The following is an 11062-nucleotide window of genomic DNA, read 5'->3' as shown; positions in this document are numbered from 1 at the left end:
GCATTGTCTTATCTTTATAAAATTGTTCAATTTAGCTAGTTAGGTTGCAAATAACCTTTTGTTCCTTAGGCTTAGGCTCATACGTCGGATTTTTCAGGAATGGCTAATCCAAGGTCTTTCCATCTCATTTCAATGGAGAGTAGTGGTGACAAAAATACCCGATTTCCAGCATTAAAAAAATTATTTTTATACCCACAATCAAAATTTTACCATGTATGGGCACACCATACAATCTTCAACATTTGCCCACAGTACCTTCAGAAGCATCTAGTGGACAAGATATGAATGGCAACTGTGGCATAGCAAGACCGGTTTGGTGGGTGTTTGTCACGAGTAGTCAAACAGGCTGGGTCAGAATAAGTAATCCAGAACAGGAGTGAGGTTGACCAGAAGCAGACTAGGCCACAGAACCACAAGCGGTTAGTGGCAGGTGGCATTTGCACCATCAGAGGGAAGAGTTATGTTGGGCACAAGAATTGCATGCACACAGGTTGTGACACCACAGGGCACAAACATGCACATCTCCATCCAGTCACTAGACTGCAACCCTGGCAATAGATTGAGGTAACGCGAGTGACAGAACTACTCTAGTTTTTATTGCTCTTGGTCTAACAATTTACCACATCAGATTTTTGGTTGGGCATCTTATGAAAAGTAGTAAAATAAGTTCTGTTGATATTCGAAACATACACCAGTTGTGAATGAAGAGATCGTATGTCCCGCTGCACCAAGGTGGCATAAAACCAGTCCCACCAGTAGGCGGAACAGTAAAGGTGCATACACACACTACCACACACACTACCAGCGGCAACGAGGGGTCCGCTGGACCCTCCCACTGGGCGGTCTTTTAGCCGACAGTATGTGTGTACGCGCTGTCGGTGGACTGATAAGGCTGTTTCTGAACAATCCGCTGAGTATTTTACAGAATTGTTTTCATAATTTGATGTGTGAGTAGAAAGAAATGTGTGTACTAAAGGTAAAATAAGTGGTTCTCTAGTCTTTTCAGGGAACATGCATGTGTTAATTGGGATCCCTCTGGATATGGGAGGAGCCAATTGCTGGACTGGAATCCATTAAAACCATAGCAGACAGCTTCCATCTATTGCATAGGGCCCTTAAAGGTTTGGTGGCAAACTCACAGAATTACTCTGTTAGAGGGCACTGGAACCCAGATCAGCCCATGAGGGGCAATATTTTATAGGCTAGTATACAGGATACAGAATTGTTCAGCATTGTGCTGTGATAACTTATAGTCTAATATATGCATAAGATGGCCACTTGTGATAAAACCCCATTCACTGCAGATAACCTAAATAAAAAGCAGAAAGTTCAGCTCATTTGCTGCCTCAGCCGAGTTTCATACGGCACATGTATAGACCTTTTAGGCTTTTATCAAACCTGTGCCAGCTTTGTACTGATGAAGCAATGCAAATCTATGAGAATGATACCCTGCTGCACAACTTAGCCAAATCCCCCCCCCCCCCCCCCCCCAATTAGGTCATTGAATTACTCCATGGCTGGAGGAGATACTTCTGCCAAGATAATACAAGCCACACTGAACCATCAGGGCTAATGCAATGCCAAACACTGGTGTGCATCCAACTACATCTTATTTTCAGTCTAATGTAGACATTGTTTTTCAACAGTATTAATAGCACTGAAGAATACCAGGATGAGAGCATAGTGCTAGCCAGTGCTCTATGTGGCCCATACTAGGAGGAATTATTACCCAAAACATTCACCATATGGAGATACCCCAATGAGGTCACCTGTAGGAGAGTATCCCTCCATCTTCTGCCAGTGTCTGCAATCCTCACACATAGTAATGATCTTCTGAAACAGAAGGAGAGCAGAATTATTAAGTCTCAGTGGAACTATCCCTTCCAGTCCCTCAGAGCAATAAATTAGAGTGACCAGATTTTTGTGGGTCCAACCTGGGACAGGGAGGGGGGGCGCGAAGGGGCAGCGATGAAGACAGCGATGAAAAATGGGCGTGGCCATGACATTGTATGGGCGGAGCTAACGTAATGATGCAACAGCGAGGCATAAGAAAGCAGTGTTTACGCCATGATGTGGACAAACGAGACTTTGCATCATGGGTGTGCAGAAACTGTGTGATGCTAATAGTATACCGTAACCACAAAGCAGCAAACATAGCCATCTATGACCATTAAATAATGCAGTAACAGTTACCCCGGACACCAGAAAATAAACGCAATGGGCAACATGTCAGTACAAAAGAAACGCAATGCGGGCAAACATTTCACCTGGAAAAGAAAGCATTTAGTCACCTGGCAGAAGTCTCCAGCCTCTGGCGCGCTGCTCCCGGGACCACCTTCCTCCTGCTAGTCTCCCGCGCTGACAGGGCTACGGCAAGATGGCACCCAAAACACTGTACTGGAGACACAAATAGTCTCCAGTACAGGGCTTCAGCAGCCATCTTGCCGTAGCCCTGCTCGTCTGCCGGTGTCGGAACAGACACCGGAAGAAGGAGGCTGGAGCGGGGCTGCGGGCAATGAACTGGCACGGCGTCTATAGACACCGCTGCCAGTTCATGAAGATAGAGTGACCAGAGTCCCGAGGCCGGGACGTCTCGCTGCTGAAAGCGGGACGTTTCCCGGGACCTCATGCAGCCTGGGACAGCGGACCCCGAATCCGGGACGAGTCCCGGGCAATCCGGGACGTCTGGTCACTCTAAATAAATGCCAGTATGGATTCTTCTACTGGCCCCTTCTACAAATATTTGGTGGCTCTCTACCACACCTGGATTGATTTTCCAACATGTGGGGGAAAAAAAAAAATATCTGGCAGGTAAATCTAACAGAAAATTGTATGGTGTGTACCTACTGTAGCATAACAGCGTGTGGTTGCCTTACCCAAACAGCACCTGCCATTTCCAGAGGGGAACCTTTTTGAGAGGCACAAGTACCACATGCACACAGGGCGTGGCGCCACATGCACACAGGGCGTGGCGCCACATGCACACAGGGCGTGGCGCCACATGCACACATCTCCAGCCACAGTCAGACTGCAATCCTGGCCTTAGATTGAGGAAATTACGCAAGTACAGTCCAAAAGTGATAAAAACATCATGAGTGGTTCTAAACAGTTACCACATTCTACACTAGACTTTTTCCTGGGATGTGGACTTTGGTTGGGTACATTTAGCAGTGTAGTAAAGCAAGTTCCATATCTATTCACAACATGCACTAGCACACCAGTAGGTGGTGCTAAATACAATGTAATACTGACCCACACAAAAATTTTATAATGTACAGATGCAAACAGTGCAACACTGTGGCTGATCCCCCGCTGTACCCCTTAGCCTGATCAATAAAATGATTACTGTATCCAATCAACTTTCTATCAATACTATGGGCATGCTCCCCCTCTTCCCCCCCATGACATGTGCATGCAAGTCGCTCCATGGCTGATGGGAGAAAATCCTGCTAAGATAGCATGAACCAAACCAACCAGGGGCGTGCCTACTGGGGAGCAGCCCCTGTGATCACAAGAGGGGGAGCAGAGGTGGGGAGGTCCGAACTACTAACCTTCCCTTCCTCTGATACTCCAGATCAGGTGTTTTGTTGCTACACTTGTTATGGGTGTGCAGATCATGGACACATTTGTCCTTGCAAAATGGGCCCCCATTGCTTTGAAGGTCACCAAGTGGAGTCAGAGGGAGGGGCACAAAACAAAGTTTTGCTGGGGGGCATGATTTGTAGTTACGGCCCTGATACCAACACATCAGTCAGGGCCAAATGCTATGTAGAGTGCATCCAACTATTCTATCACTAGAGAGATTGCTTTTTATTGCATTGTCTCGGTTTTTTGTTAGACGATTATAAGAAACACTGAAGAATACCAAGATGAGAGCATAGTGCTAGCTCTATATAGCCCATACTACCAGGAGGTATTGCCTAAAACATCCACTGTATGAATAGACCCCTATGAGGTCAGCCGCTGGTAAGTATCTCCCCCCTCCCCCAGGGAACCTAGTTACAGTAAATGGCACTGGGGGGGGGGGGGGGAAGCAATACATGGAGGATTAACAACAGGCAGTCTGCAGAGAAACTTGGCCTTGGGTACCAGTGGACATTTCAGCATGACAAGGATCCAAATTACAGCAAAAGTGGTGAAGAAATGGTTGGCTGGGCCACTCCAACATTAATGTTGTCTGCTAGGGTCCTGACTTTAATCCAATTGAGAATCTGTGAAGGGAGCTAAAGATCAGGGTGATGGCGAAAAAGACCCTCCAATCTGAAAAATTTGGAGCTCATCACTAAAGATGAGTGGGCAAAAATACCTGTGGAGATATGCAAAAAGCTGTACCAACTATACTTGCTATTGTGAATACCCTTAGGGGTACATCCTATGTTGTAGGTTTATGCAAAAAGCTGGTCTGCAATTTTAGCAAGTGCGATCGCTGTAATAGCCAATAAAGGCTTTTCCATTATCGAGATGGGAATGAATAATTTTGGACTGGACACTTATTGCCCAAATTTAAATACAAGCTGAGAATTTTTTTCCCCCAACAATGCCTCTTGTACTTCGTTACTTTTATTCAACCAGCACGTTTTTTTTTTTGACCGGAAATTACATAGGTGTCTCACAAAAGAGAAGACTAAGTCAATTTGCCAGGGGTATGAATAATTATGGGCAGCATTATGTCTAATGTGGAAAGTCTCATTTTTTGGATGTATTAGGAGCATAAAATATCAAGATGAGAGCCTAGAGCTAGCCTGTGCTGTGTGTCTATATGAACCAGAAGTGGATTTTTGGAGGCAGATGGGACACAGTCATGTTCTCTGCGCAATGACATGGCTCCGTGTCCCCAACCCGCAATCTCCGCCCCCTTACCATTGCGCTATAGCCCCCCCTTAAAGCCCTTTTAAAGTAAACGGGGGGGGGGTAATTCTACATATCGAAGGCTTCCTCCAGCCAGTGGCGGCTCCAGCTTCAGGTTTTTGGGGGGGCTCAAAGGGGGCACAAGGGCTGGCAGGTGGGGCTTACAGGGGCGGCGATGAAATGGGCGTGGTCATGACATCGTGTGGGCGGGGCTAACTAATGTAGTTGCACCAGCTAATGTAGTTACATAAAAAAAATATGAAGTACATGCACATCATGACAGACAGCGTTTCACCATTAAATGCACATGACAGACAGCTTTTCACCAGTAAATGCGCATAAGAGACAGCTTTTCACCAGTTAATGCTCATAATGACAGACAGCGTTACCCCAGTAAATGCACATAAGAGAAAGCGTTACCCCAGTAAATGCATGTAAGACAGCGTTACCCCAGTAAATGCATGTAAGACAGCGTTACCCCAGTAAATGCACGTAATACAGCGTTACCTCAGTAAATGCACGTAAGTGACAGCGTTACCCCAGTAAATGCACATAAGAGAAAGCGTTACCCCAGTAAATGCACGTAAGACAGCGTTACCCCAGTAAATGCATGCAAGACAGCGTTACCCCAGTAAATGCACGTAAGACAGCGTTACCCCAGTAAATGCACGTAAGACAGCGTTACCCCAGTAAATGCATGCAAGACAGCATTACCCCAGTAAATGCACGTAAGACAGCGTTACCCCAGTAAATGCACGTAAGACAGCGTTACCCCAGTAAATGCACGTAAGACAGCGTTACCCCAGTAAATGCACGTAAGAGAAAGCGTTACCCCAGTAAATGCATGTAAGACAGCGTTACCCCAGTAAATGCATGTAAGACAGCGTTACCCCAGTAAATGCACATAAGAGAAAGCGTTACCCCAGTAAATGCATGTAAGACAGCGTTACCCCAGTAAATGCATGTAAGACAGCGTTACCCCAGTAAATGCACATAAGAGAAAGCGTTACCCCAGTAAATGCATGTAAGACAGCGTTACCCCAGTAAATGCATGTAAGACAGCGTTACCCCAGTAAATGCATGTAAGACAGCGTTACCCCAGTAAATGCACGTAAGACAGCGTTACCCCAGTAAATGCACGTAAGACAGCGTTACCCCAGTAAATGCACGTAAGAGAAAGCGTTACCCCAGTAAATGCATGTAAGACAGCGTTACCCCAGTAAATGCATGTAAGACAGCGTTACCCCAGTAAATGCACGTAAGAGAAAGCGTTACCCCAGTAAATGCATGTAAGACAGCGTTACCCCAGTAAATGCATGTAAGACAGCGTTACCCCAGTAAATGCACGTAAGAGAAAGCGTTACCCCAGTAAATGCATGTAAGACAGCGTTACCCCAGTAAATGCATGTAAGACAGCGTTACCCCAGTAAATGCACATAAGAGAAAGCGTTACCCCAGTAAATGCATGTAAGACAGCGTTACCCCAGTAAATGCATGTAAGACAGCGTTACCCCAGTAAATGCACGTAAGACAGCGTTACCCCAGTAAATGCATGTAAGACAGCGTTACCCCAGTAAATGCATGTAAGACAGCGTTACCCCAGTAAATGCACGTAAGACAGCGTTACCCCAGTAAATGCACGTAAGACAGCGTTACCCCAGTAAATGCACGTAAGACAGCGTTACCCCAGTAAATGCACGTAAAAGACAGCGTTACCCCAGTAAATGCATGTAAGACAGCGTTACCCCAGTAAATGCACATAAGAGAAAGCGTTACCCCAGTAAATGCATGTAAGACAGCGTTACCCCAGTAAATGCACATAAGAGAAAGCGTTACCCCAGTAAATGCATGTAAGACAGCGTTACCCCAGTAAATGCACGTAAGACAGCGTTACCCCAGTAAATGCACGTAAGACAGCGTTACCCCAGTAAATGCACGTAAGACAGCGTTACCCCAGTAAATGCACGCAAGACAGCGTTACCCCAGTAAATGCACATAAAGTTCTCTACCAAATAGAAAACCAGTATGTCTACATGTGCTTAATTAATTTTAATTATAACTTGCAAAATTGTCATACAAAAAGTGATTCACAAACTTGTTTAAAACATCCTTAAAACAACATGGCTGGCACATGAACTACTTAAGCATTATTCCCACTGTCATTGTGAGGATCTAAGACCGCATTGGCCGCCCAGCCAAAGCCTATGCATGCCAATCGGCTATGTAGACATACTGGTTTTCTATTTAGTAGCGAACAGTGTTTGTCTCCTCCGAAAGCGAGTGGTGCTCATTTTTAAACATGTGGCCGCCAAAGATATTATATTCTGGCACAAAGTTCTACCTGGTCAGAAGGGTGGGGGGACTATTTGCAGAGACTGGGAGGGGAGCCCCATCATTCCCTCACCTCAGCGTACGGGGGTACTTTTATGCACGGCGCCGAGCGGGAGATACAGCTATAGTTTTTGGGCTGAAGCAGACACTAGAGCTCCAGCCGCCTGGTCCACTCCTGTCTCCTCCTCAGCAATACCGCTCTGCACTACTTCCTGATTCAGTGCGTGCAGAGCAGTATTGCTGAGGAGGAGACAGAAGTGGACCAGGCGGCTAAAGCTCTAGTGTGCTTCAGCCCGGAAACTATAGCTGTATCTCCCGATCGGCGCCGCGCGTAAAAGGCCCCCTCTCCTGTTCTCATTCCCTGAGGTGAGGGAATGATAAGTGTCTCGCCCCACGCTCGAGTCGGCCCTTAATTCAGGGGGGGCTTTCCGAGGGGCTTACAGTTTCTCTGCTGGGGCTTTAGCCCCGGCAAGCCCCAGTGTAGCGCCGCCACTGCCCTCCAGCCCCCTCCAGGCAGATTGCTCCCTCGCTGTCCCTTCCTCTCCTGGTTCTCCTGCACTTGGCCCTGGAAATGTGGGCAACTGCACAAGCCCAGCCGCGTACGCTCCTGTGGAAGAGAGCATTCTGTGCCCACTGGCCCCGACTAGATGACTTACTGGAGCCAATTGCGGAAGAACCAGGAGGCTGAGGATGATGGTGAGGGAGTGATTTGCCTGGATGAAGCCCCAAGTATGTAATTTTTTTCCTCCTGCCCCATCTCAGCTACATTTAAAAATAAGTCCATTTTTTTTTTATTTTATTTTTTCCAAACTCAGCAAACCCATGGTACTGCACCCAAAAACCGATCAGCTTCATTGAAGCACTCCTATATTGGGCATGGTTTGCATCATTGTTGCGTCGAATTTTATTTTATATATTCCCAATGCATCCTCTATCCTACTTATTCTTATCAGATGAGAGCAGTAAAGATAGCCCTACATCTAGCAATGTATGGGCAGAGTAAACCGAGACAAACCTCTCTAATCAAATCTGATAAGAGGTCTGTCAGCTGTCCATACACCACAGGCCGATTTCAGATCAATTTCATGCTGAAATACACTGTTACCACTGTGCACCCAATCAAGCAAGTCAGTCCAACACCTTGCAGCATGTGCGATCGACAATGCGAACAATTTTCATCCTGGAATTGGTCACATTGTTGGTTGGGCACACACTTGGCAGAACACATTTTCATTAGATTCAATTATAATCTAATAGGACAGTCGATCAGCCGCCGAGTCGTCTGATATATGGCTACCTTTAGGCCCCGTTAACATCACAGAACGCAGGCACGTTCCGTTCAGAACACAACGCACGTCATGTGCGTCTGTGCATTGCGTGGCTGATCCCATTCACTTAAAGTGAATGGGACAGCCACGCGTTTTTACAAAAATGCGTGCAGCATGCGTTCCCGGACCGCACAGGTCCGGAACGCATGCAGTGTGATCAGACATTGCACTCTATGCAATGTCTGATGTCGTGCGTGTCGGCCACCTGCACGCGTTTCCAAAACGCGGCTGGAAACGCGTGCAGTGTGAACGGGGCCTTACTCTGCAAATAATTTATATACATTCAGTCCTGGCAACACACACACAAACACACACACAAATCAATTAAAAGCCTCAAATGAACAGCAAAGCCTCTGGATAGGCTAGTAGGTGGTGCTAGCAATTACACCTCATCCGCAAGTAACCCAGGGTCCGTACACACCTCTAAATCTTTACTGGGTATGACTGGCCAGCTCCACCACCCCCACGTCGCGATTAAGAAATATTTCAACACTGCAGACCTATCAAGCTACTGTCTCAGTTGAATAAAAAGACAGACAATCATGGTCCCAACCAGAATTACACTAGTTTTGCAGACTTTTAGAAGGAAAATTCAGGCCATATCTTCTGTGATACGATATGGCAGCAGATATGTTCAGACCTAGGGTACTTTGCGCAGAAACTCAACACAATATACATTGGTCTCCAGATGGTACGTTACTCCATTTTGGCTTCCAATTATTGCCCCAACCCATTTGAGAGATTGCTGGAGAGGTCAGGGGGCCATCAGGGATTTCTAGTCTTAGACCTCTTCAAGCTGGGAGTTGGAGCTTCCCACTTTGCCATAGATGCAAGGGGAAGGGGGGTGCTTGCAGTACGTCTTAGAACACCTGGAGGATTGTCGGGCCTTAACTTGCCCAGTGGTTGCCCACATAGGTCTGAGGTGGCTCCCCTGACCTTGCAGTCAGAATTGCACTTTAAGCCTCCCTACCCAGAAGGCATGAAATGCAGGAGTAAGGCTAAGTGCACAGATTAAATTGCTGTACTAACCCACAGGGTTTCCCAAGCCCTGTATCTTTCAGGTGCTTCTGGATTGCTAGCCTAGGGGCAGTGCACCTTGGTATTATCCACCCAGCCCCCTGCGTAGAAGCGAGCAACGGGGAGATCTGCCTAGAGGCAGTCATGAAAGGGGGGGGGTGGAGGTACCAGGGGCCAGAGATTACTTTTGCCCTGGGGCCCCAGTGTAGCTAGAACCAGCCCTGCACAAGAACAGGTACTACACTTGATCTTAGCCAAAAGGTTGAGAAGGTTTTGCTCCCTCAAAACTCATTTTTTCCAAACAAGAATACTTTAAACTTAGACCATTCTCCCTCAACCTCTGGCCAAGTTGTGCTTACTAAATATAACAAACACACGACCTTTAGGTATATACAGTATGCTGTACATTACCCCTCCTTGTTTTCTCTCGTAATCACTAGGTCTACCAATTCTGTATTGTGTATGAGTATTTTGTACATACCCAGGGGTGCAATTAGAGGGGAGCACACCTTGTGATTGCAGGGGGCCTAGAGCCAATCCCGGACACCCCCCCCCCCCCCAATATTTTCTAACCTTTCCTTCCTCCAATACAGGTGACTATACTTCAGATCAGGTGTTTTTGTGGCTACACTTGTAATGGGTGTAAAGACCATGATGGCAACACTTGTTTTATGACCCTTGTGAAATAGCCCTCAAGGTCACAATGGGCGCCAAGGGGGGGACAAGAGAACATTGGGTGGTGGATAAAAGTATTGCTGGAGCCCCCATGATTCGCAGTTACACCACTGTATACCATTGGTTTCTTATTCTATACAGTGCCATAGAATATATTGGCCATCAGAAAGTGCTGATGGCTAAAAAGCGGTCAGAAAAGCGCTTGATGTGTCTTAGCCATTAGTCTGCATTTCAATTTATCTTACAAAATATTGCTTACAACATTTCTGCCCTTCACAATTTAACCCCACCCCCCTTTAAATTTTAGGGACCGTTTTTTTTTATCAATTCATAAAAAACTTAATGCAGTGACATGCAAATGCTCAACACATCCTTTCCAACCTCTTCATACTCTTATGCTGGGAACAATGCAGTTTTACGGTCGATTTTCCATCAGATAGAATCGAGCAGAAAGTGGAATCGAAAATCGCTTATATTATTTTCCATTCACTTCTATGAGAAATCAATCTGAAAAGTGATTGGAGATGCGATCAGACCTGTCGGAAATTATTGAACCATCTATCTGCCAGGAAAACAAAACCAAAAACAAAAAAGGTATGGTGTATTCCCAGCATTAAGAAAACCTTTTCATTAAAGTTTTATTGCACCAGGCTACTTGAAAGGGTGAAATCCAGCCAATTTCCAGTGGAAATCATGGGGTCCCCCAGCAAAACTGGTGGGCACCCAATGGTCAGTGTCACCCCCTTTCCCTTACCTGCCTCTTACAAGGGTCATAAAACAGGTGTGGACCTTGTAATCACACCCATACAAAGTGTATCCACAAAAACACCTGATCTGAAGGATGGACCCCTTTATGCAAGGGA

General features: G+C 46.3%; 1 non-coding gene across 1 annotated transcript; it reads right to left on the bottom strand.

Annotated features, from left to right (window-relative positions):
- Positions 1-9606: 9606 nt before the first annotated feature.
- On the bottom strand, positions 9607-9798 carry LOC137523225 (U2 spliceosomal RNA). The gene has a single exon (XR_011022570.1). It is a non-coding gene; the product is annotated as a U2 spliceosomal RNA (small nuclear RNA).
- Positions 9799-11062: the final 1264 nt, after the last annotated feature.

This window comes from Hyperolius riggenbachi, chromosome 6 (assembly GCF_040937935.1).
Source record: "Hyperolius riggenbachi isolate aHypRig1 chromosome 6, aHypRig1.pri, whole genome shotgun sequence".
NCBI lineage: Eukaryota > Metazoa > Chordata > Amphibia > Anura > Hyperoliidae > Hyperolius > Hyperolius riggenbachi.
The sequence above is the reverse complement of the archived record's forward strand: the minus strand, read 5'-3'. Positions and strand labels throughout refer to the sequence as shown.